General features: G+C 44.8%; 1 protein-coding gene, 1 long non-coding RNA gene and 1 other non-coding gene across 3 annotated transcripts in view; 2 read left to right on the forward strand and 1 right to left on the reverse strand.

Annotated features, from left to right (window-relative positions):
* LOC145716324 (uncharacterized) overlaps nucleotides 1-10,525 on the forward strand; it is a 70,103-nt gene extending 59,578 nt beyond the window's left edge. The window contains exon 5 of the long non-coding RNA XR_014138938.1: nucleotides 1,698-10,525. This is a non-coding gene — a long non-coding RNA (uncharacterized LOC145716324). The remainder of the gene's footprint in view (nucleotides 1-1,697) is intronic.
* LOC115938157 (small nucleolar RNA SNORA52) lies at nucleotides 5,388-5,521 on the reverse strand. Its single transcript, XR_004073349.1, has one exon. It is a non-coding gene; the product is annotated as a small nucleolar RNA SNORA52 (small nucleolar RNA).
* A 3,006-nt stretch (nucleotides 10,526-13,531) lies between the features above and the next one.
* The window catches only part of RDX (radixin), a 45,481-nt gene continuing 43,403 nt past the window's right edge, over nucleotides 13,532-15,609 (forward strand). The window contains exon 1 of the mRNA XM_081797367.1: nucleotides 13,532-13,777. The gene's annotated coding sequence lies outside the window, so the exon portion shown is untranslated. The remainder of the gene's footprint in view (nucleotides 13,778-15,609) is intronic.

Here is a 15,609-nt window from a genome sequence, read left to right on the forward strand (position 1 = left end):
AGCCACCCAGGCTGTAAGATTTTTAAGGCACAGTGTGTGAAATGGTGACTTCTTCTTTCTTTTTCATGTAATGTGTTTGGCTTATTTCTTTTGCACTTAATTATAGGTCTCTAGTAGAAATCGTCACCCGGTAAGAAGTGACAATTACTTAGCTACAAATATCAAGTATAGGGGTGCCTGGGTGGCTCAGTCGTTAAGCGTCTGCCTTCGGCTCAGGTCATGATCCCAGGGTCCTGGGATCGAGCCCCACATCGGGCACCTTGCTCGGCGGGAAGCCTGCTTCTCCCTCTTCCACTCCCCCTGCTTGTGTTCCCTCTCTGGCTGTCTCTCTCTCTGTCAAATAAATTTTAAAAAATCTTTAAAAAAATATCAAGGGGAGCCTGGGTGGCTCAGTCGTTAAGCGTCTGCCTTTGGCTCAGGTCATGATCCCGGGGTCCTGGGATCGAGCCCCACATTGGGCTCCCTGCTCAGCGGGAAGCCTGCTTCTCCCTCTCCCACTCCGCCTGCTTGTGTTCCCTCTCTCGCTGTGTCTCTCTCTGTCAAATAAATAAATAAAATCTTAAAAAAAATAAAAAAATATCAAGTATAATTTTATATACTATGAATAGTTAAAACAGTGAACAGTCATTCTAGGATCTACAGCCTGTTTAGATCCCTGTTGTAAATAGATTTTTATTTGTTTTAAATATTTTATTTATTTATTAGAGAGAGAGAGAGCACAAGCAGGGGGAGCGGCAGAGGGAGAAGGAGAAGCAGGGTCCCCACTGAGCAGGGAGCCCGATGTGGGACTCGATCCCAGGACCCCGGGATCACGACTGGAGCCAAAGGCAGACACTTCACCGACTGAGCCACCCATGTGCCCTGTAAATAGATTTTTAGATAAATCTATTTTTAGATAAATCTAAAAAATAGATGCCCTGTTTTTTAATTGTGGATAAATCTAAAAAATAGATGCCCTGTTTTTTAATTGTGTTGTATCAGGAACAAAACTAAGACACAGGTCAAGTGCTAGGGTCTTTTCATTTTCGTGAATTCTACAAGATGCTGAGTCTTCTGGTCTTTGATGATGCTGACCTTTACCCAAATGCCTGATGTGCTCCTGCTGGTCTAGCACCAATGAATGGTCTAGTCTCAGATAGTCTGTGATGCATTAGGGCCCTTGGCCCTCAAGATAATTCGGGCAGGGCCAACATCCAGAGGTCAATGTTAGATCAGCTTTCGGTGGGGGTCTTCAAGAAGAAAAATGGTAAAGAAGCAGACAAAAAGTTGCACTATTTGAAGCCAAAGAGTGGATAAATATGCTATGAATGAGGTCTACAGGAGCCTCCTCAGAGGAATGATCTAAACTGTGATTTAAAGGTAAATAATGCATATTTGTTAGATATTGCAGGATGTTATAAAAACGTGTTGAGATGATAAGAAGTGGTATGGAAAGGCTATGTGCAAATGTCTTACGCCCGGTGCCTGGCTGTTTGCTAAATGTTACCTCAGAGTCAAAACAGGTGAAGAGTAAAACACCACCAGGGAAAGACACCTTGGATGGGGATGTTACTGTCAAGACAGCCTGACGTGGCTTTCGGTGTGAAGAATGACGTGACCACTCTAAAGATGAGCAGTCTGAGTTTTCTTTGAAATTTAAAACATACTTGAGCCTTTGTCAAGCCTCTTCGTCAGTATCTGTACTTTTCCCCATGCAGACTTCCCGAGGAGATCGGTGAAGTGGGAAGAATGATGCCTTCCCCATCAAAGGAAGCAGATCTCAGAGGCTCCAGCCCTGTGAGTAAATGAGAGATCAAGGAACTGGATTGTCTGGATCCAGTTTTTACCAAAATGATGGGCCAGAGAAAGAAGGAACCTTAGACAGTCTGACCTAGTTATATTTGCATTCCCAGGAAAAATGAGTAAGTGGTTTACGATCAAACTCTTTAGGCTGCTTCTAAGTTTGAAATTTCTCTATGATGTTATTTCAACCCCTTATATGCTTTTCTTCTTTTGAAAGCTGTAAAATTCCTCAGAAACACTCAGAGTCATTTTGTAGCACAGAGAGGAAGAAGGCGGAGAGAAACAATGACACTGTTTTCAGGGCCAAAGAGAGAAGAAAGCTCAGCTGGGGAATGCGGGGCGATGCTAGAAGAAAGCTAGGGTCACACTTGGATCCTCTGGGAGGAAAGGATGAATAAAGGAGCCAGCCTGGCAAGGAGACATGTCCCCAGGCCTCTGCCCTTGCAGGAGAACCTGGCCACCAAAGGCACTGCGCATTTCCGGGCAGGAATGATGGGTGGAACTCTACAGTGGAGAAGAAAAAATCATTAGGTTTTTCCATCAGATACTGACATGTTCTTTAAGATCATGAAGTTTACTTTCCCAAAAGTATCTTTTTAAAATCCCGCCCTGCTTTTACAACTTTCTCATTATTCATGCCCCGCAGCAGAGCGGCGTGTAAGCCCTGGGTGATTTCCCGAGTGGAAATCCTGACCTCCCGGATTACCAGTCCTGTTCACATTTCCGTTTGTGTCCTCACACATAAAACAAAAACAAAAAAAGGAGAAGAAATACTCCCTTCCGGCCACATTTGTTGGAAGGGTTCAGTGACAGTGACGCTCTTAGCAGCTCACCTGGCCTGGAGCAGGCATTGCTGCTACGAACTCAGCTGTGTAAGCGTCTCGGTATCAGGCCCTGGTACCCCCGGGCACACCGGCTTTGTCGGCGACAGGCTCACCCAAGCTCAGTGGAGTGTGGATGTGTATGGCATCAGACGTCTCCTAGGTGACACTTGAGATCGTCCGGCCTCCTCCGTCTCAGACTTTGGCCTCTTGTTTGGGCCCCGCTGCTGCTGCAGTACCAGCTCTGCACATCTCTGACTTCATGCAGACGCCACGGGATGGTGATGCCCCTCGTTCCTGTGCCGTTTGCCCACTGACTCCCTTGCTGACGTTTCCCTATTGTGGGAAGGGTCCTTAAAAGAATGGAGATGCCCTTCTCTTTCTCTTTCCCTCTTTTTTTTCCCCCTAAGATTTTGTTTGAGAGAGCATGAGCAGGGGGAGGGGCAGAGGGAGAGGGAGAAGCAGACTCCCCGCTGAGCGTGGAACCCAGTGCAGGGCTCGATCCCAGGACCCCGAGATCATGACCTGAGCAGAAGTCAGACACCTAACCAACAAGCCACCCAGGTGCCCCTTAAAATGGATACGCTCTTCTCTTTTTTTCACCCGTCTTTCCTTTGATGTGACCATGATGGCTGGAGCTGGGGCAGCCCTTTTGGCCATGAAGTAGAAGCCATATGTTGAAGATGGCAGAGCGCAAAGACTACAGGAGCTGGGGTCCCTGGTGAATGGGCAGGCACAACACCAGCTCTAGACTGCCTATGTGGATATCATTTTGAGAAAGAAAAGTTTCTATCTTTTTAAAGGACATTATGTGGGGTTTTCTGTCACTGTCTGCTAAACTGAATCCTAACCGTTCAAGTAGAAAATTGGCATTCCATATGAATGAAATGAAAGGAAAGGAAGAAAAAACAGCATCAGATATTATTTCAGATGCATTACATGGCAGGACTGGATCCAGACTTCAATGTTTTTACCATTACATTGTATTATCTCTTCTAAATTTAGGGTTTGTGAGCCAGATGTCCAGTGACCTGGTCACCTTTGAGATAACAGAATACTGACATTCCAGACTAGCATAAAACAAGCAAAACACTCTCCATTCAGAAAGCTGACCTGTCTGTGCTTCTCATCTACATTAATGCTTGGTGTTAATTACAGTAGTATTTACTGTGGGTCAGGCTCTGTGCTAGGCTCTCCAATTAGAAAACCCAGGCAATCACACTCTGAAGGGTATGTTTGAGAGGGTCGGAACACTGGCCTGGGATTCCAGGTGGGAAGTTTACCAGCATCCTGGATTAAGACAGTGGCAGAGTTAGGGAGGAGGGAGTGGGCCGTAGGACCCTTTTTTTTTTTTTTTTTGATTTTATTTATTTATTTGAGAGAGAGAGAGAGAGCACAAGCAGAGGGAGCAGGAGAGGGAGAGGGAGAAGCAGGCTCCCCAATGAGCAGGAAACCTCATGCAGGACTTGATCCCAGGACCCTGGGATCATGACCCGAGCCAAAGGCAGACGCTCAACCGACTAAGCCACCCAGGCGCTCCTCTTTAAGAGATAATATTTGCAGGACTTGATGACTGATGGAAAGCGGGGGCTGAATGGGTTCAGAATTATTTTCAGTTTTCTAGGATGGAGGTCTGGCTAGGAGATGGTTTCACAATGAGATGGATCACACACGAAGGAGAAGGGGAAGGAAGGAGGAAGGAGGAGATTTAGTAGAGAAGGTAGAGAAGATGATGAGTTCGGTCCTGGGCATGTTAAATTTGAGGTATCCCTGGGCACCAAGTAGAGATGCTAAGTAAGAAATGAATAGATGAGACTGGAGCTTGGGAGAGAAGGCTTAGTTAGAGCACCTGTCAAATGATTTTGTAATTTTTTGTTTGTGACATTGTGCTTCCCAGTAGACTGAGTTTCTTGGGGGCGGAATAGTCTTGCTAATCTTATATTCCCCGAACTTAGAACTGAGCCTACAAGATAGTCAATGCTCAATGAGTGTTGGGTCAGTGATTGACAGTTAAATAAATGAATGAATTTCAATCGGTCAAAAAGGGTGCACGTTTTTGTCATCTCAGGTTGAAACCCCAGTATATGTTCCAATGGAAACCTGTTTACAAACCTCGGTTGGCTGCAGAGTACCATCAGTGGAGTCCATTATGTTTTCATGAGCTTCTGCTGGCTAGCCTCAGCATCAAGCCACCCTTCAAAGTCATTGCCAGAGGAAAAAGGTGTTAGAAAAATACCTTTCAAATTCCAAAGTAGTTTATAGCATACCTTTGGGCCAAAAGGTCCTTCACTAGTTGGGAAAGTCATTCTTTTATTTTTTTTTCCCCCTGAAGAACGTACCCTAGCATCCGACACATGCGCCTGGAAGCACCATGTCTCACAGACAGCTGAAAGTAGGTCAGAGCAGCGGCTGGTCACTACCTCAATGCGTCAGGACCACCCTGGTCACCCTCTTTTCGAATCAGATCTCAATGCCCAAAGAAGGAATTCTGAGGATGGGAATAGAGGCACAGCCCAGTGATTTGGAAAGTACTCCCAAGATTAATAATTGGACAAAATCCAGGACCCAAGTGGATTTGCAAAGGGCCTGCATTTGCCCCCTCCCCCCTGTCTTCACACATAGTTACCAGTAACAGCTAGGGATTTCCCCGTAACAGCCAATTCGGATTCAGACCGTCTCTCCAACTTTTCTGTAATCATTACATAGGACATATTATCTTCTTAAGTAAAAAAGCATTCATACATCCAATTACTACTTTTTTTTTTTTTTCCTTTTCTTTTCCTGGAGTGTCTAGAAGCTCCCGTCCACAAGCCTACTGAAGCCTTGCTCACGCCTCTGGGTGAGGCTTCTAGAGAGCTCTGATCCAAGAGTGAGACCTGGCAGGCCATGGGCTGCCCGGCAGGGATGAGGATGGACTTCAGTAACTAACTCATTAGCTCTCAACGTTGTGTAAAAGGAACTGACAGTGAAAGTGGCTTTTGGATTGTTTCGAGTAATGGTGGTTGTACCCAGTCGGGGCTCTCCAGAGAAAACAGAACCAGCAGATAAATATTTGAGAAGATTTAGCATTGGAATTGGCTCATGTGGTTACGGAGGCCAAGGAGTCCCATGATCTGCTGTCTGCCAGCTGGAGAGCCAGGAAAGCCAGCGGTATAATTCAGTCTGAGTCTGAAGGCCTGAGACTCAGGGTGCAGTGGTGTATCTCCCAGCCTAAGGTCAGAGGCCTGAACGAAGGGGCTACTGGCCTAAGTCCTGGAGTCTGAAGGCCTGGGAAGCAGGAGCTCGGAAGGGCAAGAATGAGAGAAGATGGACGCTCCAACTCAAAAAGAAAGAGAAGGAGCCCTTCCTTCACCTTTTTGTTCCATTTGGACCCCTGAGAGATTGTTTTATACCCACCCACACTGGTGAAGGCAGATCTCTTCACTCAGTACACTGCACCAAACGTTAACCTCTTCCAGAAACACCTTCACAGACATAACCCCCAAAATATTTTTTTTAACCGGTTATCTGGGTATCCTTCAAACCAATCAAACTGACACATAAAATTAACCATCACAGATGTATTTCAGGAAATAAGTGGCAAAGTCACAAAGTAAACAAGCCTGCATGAGGACTTAGTTATTTTAATACAGTAACCATGCCTAGATATTACATACCATTAGTGTTGCCAAAAACAATATTTGAAAAGTATCAGCGATTTTCTTTGCACTTAATAAATGGCATTGTGTTGGGACTCAGACTTGAGTGCCCCAAACTGAGAGCAGCATGTTGTAATTAACATGAAATTTGGAGTCAGGAAACCTAGATTTTAGTCTCACACCAACTTCTTGGGTCATTTCAGTCATTCACTCAGCAAATATTTATTGAACACTATGTATAATGCTCTGTATATAATGCTCTGGACACCTTGGTAAGTACTAAGGCGCAAGAATGAAAAGAAGTTGACACTGTATCTACATTTATAGACTTGTAGTCTAATAGAGAGGACAGACATCAATTAAAAAAAAATCTATGAATTAACAAACAATACAAGTGCTCTGAAGTCCCACCAGGACGAGTGACATGGAGTTGTGCCCGGTAGCAGGTGGTCCAGGCAGGCTTGACTGTGACCGAGGTCTGAAGGATGATCAGGTGTCAACTAGATCAATGGGGCAGAGGGAACTGTATATGCAAAGTCCTAGTGGCCCGGAAGGGACTGGCGTATTCTAGGAATTATACATGGTCAGAATGGCTTGAGCTTGGAGAATAAATGCAAACCATGACCAATAATAATAGGAGGTCAACAAATGGGTCTGGGGCGGGGAGGAGATGGGAAGGAGATGTGAGATAATCATAATTACATTTCAACAAATTAACTCTGGATTCAATATTGAGAAATAATTGTAGGGGGCACGTGAGCTGACATGAGAAGACCAGTTAGAAGGCTATTGCTGGTCCAGAAGAGATAACCATTGCGTGATCTGGTTGGGAGTGGTAGAGATAGGAAAAATTAGATCAAGGCAAGAGGAGGTAAGAGCAATAGGATTAAGCAATAGGTTGGGTATGAAGGAGGTGAAGGAGAGCAAGTGTTAAGGATGGCTCCTGCATTTCTGGTTGAGATCAGGAATAATGAAAGCACATCAGATTTAAGCAAGACGAACTCAGCAGATCCTCATTTCTGCTTTTGCAAAATAAGAGGCAGACTCTTCTTTGAAGTCCTATCCAGGTTTAAAATTGTATGATTGTATTCTAGAATTGAGTCATTTTTTGAAAAAAAAAGAGTGCCTCAACTCAAGTGGAAATCCTTACAGGTCAATGCTTTGGTTATCTATTGTTACATAAAAAAAAAAAAATGACCCAAATCTTAGTGACTCAAAAAAACATTTATCATCTCATAATTTCTGTGGGTCAAGGAGTCAGGAGAAGCTGAGCTGGGTGGTTCTGGCATGGGGGGTGGGTCTCAAGGGGTGGCATTCAGGTTCTTGGCAGGGGCTGCAGTCACCTGACCGCTTGCCTGGGGCTGGAAGATTCATTGGCTTCCGCATTGGCTTATTCACAACAGCTGTTAGAGGAAGGCCATGGGTCCTCACTGGCTCTTGGTAGGAGGCCTCTGGGTCTTACCACGTGGGCATCTCCGGAGACTGCTTGAGTGTCCTGGGGATGAGGCCCCTGCCTTGCCCAAAGCAAGTGATCCCAGAGAGAGCCAATGAGGAGGAACCTGGTGCCTTTTAGGATCTTATCTCAGAAGTCACATACCATCAATTCCACTTTTCTGTTTGTTAGAACCAAGTTGCTACATCCAGCCCACACTCATGGAGGAGGGGAACTAGGTCCCACCTCTTCAGGGAGGAGTATGAGATACTATGCGGATGGATTTTAGAGCCACTACGGAAAAGTTTAAGTCTTCTACGCTGGACCCTTGACACAGGGCTGGGCACCTTTCCTCCATAGTAAATAATGACTGCAGTGTACATTCAACTAAATTAAAATGCAACTAACGTGTTATAAACTAGAAAACAGCTGTCTAGAATACTCAGTGCTAGAGTTCTAAAGGGTGAATATTTATTTATTCATTTATTTATATCTCTGTCATGAGACAAGGACAGTCTAATAATGTACAAAGCTTACTGAGTCATAAACTAATGGATATTTGGGTCAAAAATTATGAAACACTATGAAGTGATTCTCTGTACACAAGTACTTTCTGCATGGGTCATAAGATACAGAATAAATTCTAGAAATTACATGTTATATATGGGAATTGAATACTTTATGGGTGAATCAGTCAGAGTCAGAGAATTTTAGAGCTTGAAGAAAGTGTAGAGAAGGTCAGTCTAATCCAGCTCTCTACCTAATAGATGAGAAAACTGGGAGTCGATACAAATTTTTTTAAAAAACGTTTTTTTCCTGGAGCTCTCACACAGTTAGTGGGAGGAAGGCACTTTTGATGGGGTAGCCGTTTCCCAATACTACTGGAGAGGAGAGTCAATGCTCTTTGAGATCTTCTTCCAGTCCTGAAAATCCCTGGCGTCTTCAGACAAGCTCTTGGAAAGGCAAATGGGTGTCACATTCTCCTTTGTTTAACACTCTTTGCAAGTAAGTTACCAAACAGTCTATCGGATCTTCCAAGGTCGCTTAGCAACTTGTTTGTAGGAATTGGGAATGAAGCCAAGGTTATGGACTCCCTCATTTAGACTCTTTCCACTCTGTTTGTTGCTTACCTCTGAAATTCTATTGCCTTTTATCACAAACTAAACTGGCTTTTTATTATATAAGCAGAGAGGATTAAGTAATAACTTTTACCTTGTCTTCGTTGAAGATTAATATGCTCATATCTGCAAACACATTATGAATTATGTACTTATGTAATTTGATCTTTGATAGGGAGAGAATAAAGGCTGGAGCAGACCTGCGGTTTCTTGAGTCTTCCTTTAGCTATGTTACCCACCAAACCTCTGTTGACTGTACTGAAATTTTATAGCTTATATCAGCAATTAAATTTGTATGGCCTACTAGGCATACAAAGCAGATGATAAGGTAGTTTTATTTACTTTGTTTTTACTGAGGGCCATTATATTGGTGAGCACACTGTGAATATGTACTTAAATAGGCAAGATAGTGGAAATCGGGAATGAAATATCCCAGTTCATAATAGAAAATTCTCTTTTGCATTTCTGTGTATAGGTCTTTAAAATAGTTGTGATTTTACATCTTCATAGCTTTTTAAAAATAGTGAATAAAATTTTTTCATGGAAAAACACTTTAGTATATAATGATGCTTTAGATTAATTTAATATATAATCTTTAATATTCAAATCCTTGAGTTGAGCAGAACTATATTTTCCAAAGACACAGTTGGAAATAAAAGGCCTGTTTTAAGCATGTTACTGATGTTCATTTATTCAATGAGAATTTATTGGATGTCTCATTCACCATAGTTCTTATTTCCAGTTACTGAATATACACTTGTTCCTAGATTACCCATAGACACCTCAAATCAGCATCTCTGTAACTTGCCTAATTATCTTGACCTCTCCCTTTTACTTCTTTTATACTCCCTATTTATCTTAATGGTACCCATTGGAAACCTGAAATCATTTTCACTTCTCCCTTTCTCTTACTCCTTGAAGCCGATCTCCAAAAATTTTAGAAGATTCTGTTTCCTCCTTTTCATCTTCAAAAGCTCCCAGGGTCAGTCCTTCATCCTCTCGGACCTGGACTTCTACAGCAAAACTGTCTTGAGTTGTCCCTGGTGATCTTACCGATTACTGTGTCACGGAACCACTCTCTCAAGTAATCCACGTGGCTGCCAGTTACTTTACTAACACAAGGGGATCACATTATTCCCCTTCTTACTACCTTATATGGATTCCTACTTCCTTAAGGATGAAGGGCAAATTCTGATCTTCCCAAACAGATCTCAACTTACCTTTCTGGTTATAAACATCCTTATCTCAACATCAACCCTATCTTGCTACTCAGTCTTCAAAGTTGATTGCCTTTCCCCTTTTCCCCTCTTAGGGAACCCTCTACTCACCCTTCTACAACCCCCCCCCCCCCCCAGGGGCTTTCTCTTCTCTAGGCAAAGTTAACAGCCCTTCTTTTCTGTCTCACTTGACACTATGTGTCTATCTTTATTACAGCTCAAATTTCACAACTGTTTGTTTGCCTTTCTCATAACTGAATCCAGAGGGCAGGAGCCTAGTCTTACTCAAACTAGCAAGGGGCCTGGAACTGAATGTTTAGATGGAAAACCTTCCATTTTCAAACCACACTTGCAAAAAGGAGTTTTATTCAAGAAGGAATTTTATATGTGCTAGTGAGACAAATGCTTTGTAACTATCATAGGAATTCCAGAATCCAGAAGTAGTCAATATGTTATCATGGAGTACCATCGGATTCTAGCATAGAAGAGTTAGTAATAGACTGTAATAGATTGATTTTGGTCTTTTTTTTTTTTTAAGATTTATTTATTTATTTGAGAGAGAGAGAGAGAGGCTCTCACGACCCTGAGATCATGACCTGAGCTGAAACCAAGAGTTGGACGCACCACGCAGGCGCCCCGGTCTTTCTTTTTTATGCATATTAGGTAGGTGCTATATAAATTTTTTTGTAACTACTAATAATATCATCAGATTGTTTTTCTGAAAAAATGTAGTTTCAGCAAACGTGTGAACTTTTCCCCGTGAAATCTGAAATGTTGGAATAAAACAGAGAAGAAAATTTTCAATTAAATCACTTATATTACATTAAAGATGCATGTATTTGACGTAAGGAACAAAACCAAACAATGCTGTGTGTAGGTGACATTTACAATGAAGATACCTGACCCCTAACTATAAAGTTCTGCCAGCTCAGTTCATCACAATTTTTCACAGAATAGCCTCACACTTAGGAAACAGTGGCTTTGGGCTTTTGTGTAATTGATGATCCACATTGTAGTAAAACTAAACTTAAATAATTTTTTTTACACTGTAAAAGACAGAAAAAACTGAAGAATAGAATAAAGAAAAAAATTGCCCATAGAAGACCACCCAGCCAACCCTGGGTTTCAATCTTTCTTGGTTTTTCTAACACCTCGTACTTTTTTTTTTTTTTTTTGAGAGAGAGAGTGTGTGTGTGTGGGCACGGGGTGGGGGTGGGGGGACAGAGGGAGAGACAGAGTCTCAAGCAGACTCCCCACTGAGTGCAGAGCCTAACAACCTAGAGATCATGACCCGAGCAGAAAGCAAGAGTTGGACACCCAACTGAGTGAGCCACCCAGGCACCTCTTTGTTGTTAATTTCTTTTAAACATACATGTGATCATACTGCATGGATAGTTTCATAACTTGTTCCCTCCCTCTGATACTACAAAAAAATATGCCATGATGTTATACACATTCCATAAACATTTAAAGTTGTTAACCCAAAATGTTACAGAGCATATATGGCTACTCTTAAGATATTTTGTTTCCATGTTTAATTTTTGCATCTTATAAATAATATTGTGATCTACAGTTTATGAATAAAGCTTTTGCTCTATTTCAGATGATTTCATTCAGAAAGAATCTCAGATATGGGATTATGGGTTACAAGAGGATGAACATTTTTATAGGTTGAATCACTGTGCCAAATTGCTTTCTAAACAGGTTGTTTCAGTTTACACTCCCACTCACAATGTCTGAGAGTACCCTTTTTATCTCACCAGCCTTGAATGTTATCTTTTACTTAAATATTTACTAATATGATAGCCAACTGAAATGTTACATTTTCTGGTCTGTTTGCTGTTGCAGAGTATAGGATAAAATCTAGGCTCTGGAGTCAAATATAACTAGGTTTGGTCATTGCTCTGCCACTTCCTGGCTGTGTTACAAATTACTTAACTCCTTTGAGGCTCTTTATTCACTGATTAAAAAAAAAAGAGTCAATGTTAATATTGACCCCAAACACAGGGTGTTGTAATTATCAAAAGAGATGCTCATGTAAAAAGCCTGGTACCCTAGTGCCCTGGCACATGACGAACAATAGCGAATCCTTTGTTTTCATTGCAAAAGTATGTAAAAGTGTAGCAACTTTTGCTAAGTATGTACATTACATGCTTTTGCTTGATTAGTGTACTATCCAGGAATTTACGTAATACTTTGACTATCTTATGCATGCAACTTGATGTGGAAGGCTGAACAATTACCTGGATAATCCTTGCACCCTGGGGATGAAGTCAGGGAATAATCTTTTAGTTAAGAAAAAGGACACACCTGATTCTCATCCTTGAGGAATTTGCCGTCTAAAGACCTTTGAGTTTAACTCTTGGGGCTTTTAATTGTTCAGAGAGGCCGCAGAGGGCAATGGGGGAAACTCACTGAAGCTCAGAGCTTGGTGAAAATGATCTGGGGAGACAGTTCCTGGAAAAGCTACCGTCTCAGGGAAGACAAATGCTAAGGCAGGAAGGATATGAATTATCTGTTCTCTAAAAGTTAAGTACACTCCTGAGATTTTGTTATTTGAATCTCAAGTTTGTTCATAAAAGGTAAACTACACAAAGATTGCAAACGGGGCGAGCTGGACTGATCTGGTTTTGTGCACTACGGTTCATATATACTCATAGCACGTGTTGCTCTTTGAATCCCAGCAGAAGTCACCGAGGAGAGAGGATGGGAGCGTGGCGTGGATGCCAGAACACGGACTAGGAAGAAGTCTGTCTAGTCCCAGCCGCTGACTAAAGAGAGCGGCCTGGAGTTAGGCTAGGACCAACTAACCTCTAATTCTAGGATAATTTAGGTTTGGCTGCTCTTTGGGGGCCCCACTTCCAACTTTTTCTTCTTGATTAACTCCTTCCAACTGCCCAAAAAATGTCGGTGGTAATAAAAAATTATCAGCTATTTTTGCCTAAAGAACAAAAATCTGCACTTGCGACTGGGGACATAACCATCGAGGTTTTGGTGGAGCTATCCGAAAAAGCAAGTTTTCCTAGTTGGGTAAAAACTGCCACAATCATTTAAACGTCCTCTGTGGCAAATCTAAATTTCTCTAAGATAGGCCCGTTTCTGTCTCCTGGTCCAGGATTCTCCAGCTGAGCAGCCAAGTTACAGCGCCCGATTCGGTTCTGGATCCCCTCCGGGAAGAGGAGTCCCTCCTCGGGGGCGACGGAAACGCCCTGGGCGAGTTTTCTGGCACCAGCGGGAGTTTCAAGTTTCCACTCGTGGTGGGGCGGGGGGGCGGCGGGCGCACTGCGAGCTTCGGGCGGGGCAGCCCCGCCGCCCTAACAGCCCGCATCCCTCCAGCCCAGTCCCGCCAGGAAGGGCTTCCCGCGGGGCTCCCGGGCGGAGACCGACCGTCGCGCGGCCCCACCCCGCGCCGCGACCCCCGGCGACGCCGCGTGCGGCGGGCGGCCGCGAGCGCGGGGGGCGGGGCGCGGGCGGCCTTCGCGGCGGCGGCGGCGGCGGCAGCGGCGGCGGCGTTGGCGCTCAGGCCGCGGCGCGAGGCCGGCCGGCCGGCAGGGGGAGGCGGGGGGCGCGGGGCAGCCCCGCCTTTCCCCCGAGGAGCCGCCGGGCGGCCATATTGCGGAGCTGTCTGCGGTGGTGGCGGCGCGTCTCGTCTCCGGCGGCCCAGCGCTTCCCACCGCCGCCTTTCCCTCCCTGCCGCAGCCGCGACGTCCGGCGCCCCGCGCAGCGCCCCGGCCGCGCTTGGGGCGGGAAGGAGCCGCTCGCTCTCAGGGTAAGCCGCCGGCGCCCTCCCTTCCCCCAGCCCCTCTCCCAGGCGGCGCCGGAGACGCTGAGGTGGCGGCGAGAAGTTGCGGGGGCCCGCGCTGCCCGGCGGCCGCGCCGCAAGGGCCTCGCGCGCCTCTCTGTTCGCGCCCCGCGGCCGCGGCGCCGCCGCTCTAACGGCCCGGCGGGTCAGGCCGTCCCCGGAGCCGGCGAGAGTGTCGGGGCGCGGCCCGAAGCAGCCGCCGTGCGTTTCTGCTCGGCTCGGGCGCGCGGCCGCCCTCGGGCTGGGCCCTGGACCCCCCACTCCCGGGGGAGCTGCGGCTTCCCGCCGCCGGGGCGCGGCCCCGGCGCGGCCTGGCCCGTCCCTTAGGGTGCTCTGAAAATCCAGTCAGCGCGGGTAGAATTACATTTTGCAGAGTAGGGGAGGGGGGATTTATTAGAACTTCTCCCCACCCCCCCGGGGCTTCCAGTTTGAAAGTAAGGGTGTTGAATTACTAGAGAGCGTGCGTTCACCCTGGTGGCAAAAAGGATGTTGCATTAACGGGGTTTGGGGCGCGGAGCCACTCCCGGCGCCCGCCGCTCCCGGCCGGCCCGCTCTACCTGCGGCTGCGGGCGGCCTCGGAGCCCGGCACTTCGTCCGGCCCTGCAGGCAGCCCGGCTTAGTGTCTCAGAGCCCACCGCATCAGTCGACGACCCTCACCGTCCCCCCTTCCCGGGAAGGCTTCTCAACTTCATTTCCGGGCTAACTCCGAACGAGGGGCGCTCGGTTATTTCAGTTTCAGTAAAGCGCATCACTTCCTATGCAGGTATGGCAGGATCCTTTAACCGGTCCCAGTATTTGGTTATCCCCCGCCCCCGGAGTGGTGGTGGTAATGAGATTGGAAAAGTGAAGTCAGTTTCACCAGAGATAAATTTAAAAATAGAGTTGAGAATGTGTAGAGGACGTTTTAATCAGTCCTGTGGCACTAAGGCTGGCATGATGCAGATGTAAAAGTCTACGATAATAAGGGTTTATTTGATAAAGCAGTGCTCGGACATCCACATTGCAATCTATTGTTTACGGAGCATACATTTTTTAGAGCACTAAATACTCTTTTATATTTCAGACGGAGCTCTGAATGAACAATTGCCCCGTTCATTTGGCTGGTAAATAAGTAATGGCCTAATCCATTTGCCAAAACAGCATTATTAGATTTGAGAAGAGATTAATACTCAGGATTGCACTTTTTTTTTTTTAATTTTCAGAACTCCATTGCTTTCAGCAATGTGTTTTATCTTTCAGAGACTAATATGACAAAAATGTGACAAATGACAAAAGGTAGAGCACTACTTTTGAAGTTAATAGTAATGCTGTAAAAAGGATTGTATGACTTTGTTTCTTTGCTTAATCACTTTTTTTTTATGTAGGATGGAATTTAATGAGCAGTTGATATATTATTATTAAGGAACTAATAGATATGCATTGGAGTTCTTTACAGTTTTATTTAAATGAGGCAAAATTTGATTATGGCATTTAGAAATGTTAAATTCTTGCTCTTGTGGATTATACATTGTTTTGTTCACTCCTGTATCCCTACACATGGACAAGTGTGTAGGAGAGACTCAGAAATATTTGTAGGAAAAATATAATTAATTTTGGTGTGGGTAAAGTATGTTGAGTCTGTCCTTTGTTTTAGACATTGTCTTTACTTAACTGGAACTTAAATTGATTATTCTTTTTTCTCTGGTGGTAAGAAATGACAGACTTTTCTCTCACTGTCAGTACTCTCAGGGAGGAGAGGAAGGGTTGTTTCTTGTTGATTGCTTTACCATTGCCAAGAGCAGAATTGGATTTTGTTATTC

The sequence above is a fragment of the Leptonychotes weddellii genome, chromosome 11, assembly GCF_054177405.1.
Source record: "Leptonychotes weddellii isolate Sample4059 chromosome 11, ASM5417740v2, whole genome shotgun sequence".
Classification (NCBI taxonomy): domain Eukaryota; kingdom Metazoa; phylum Chordata; class Mammalia; order Carnivora; family Phocidae; genus Leptonychotes; species Leptonychotes weddellii.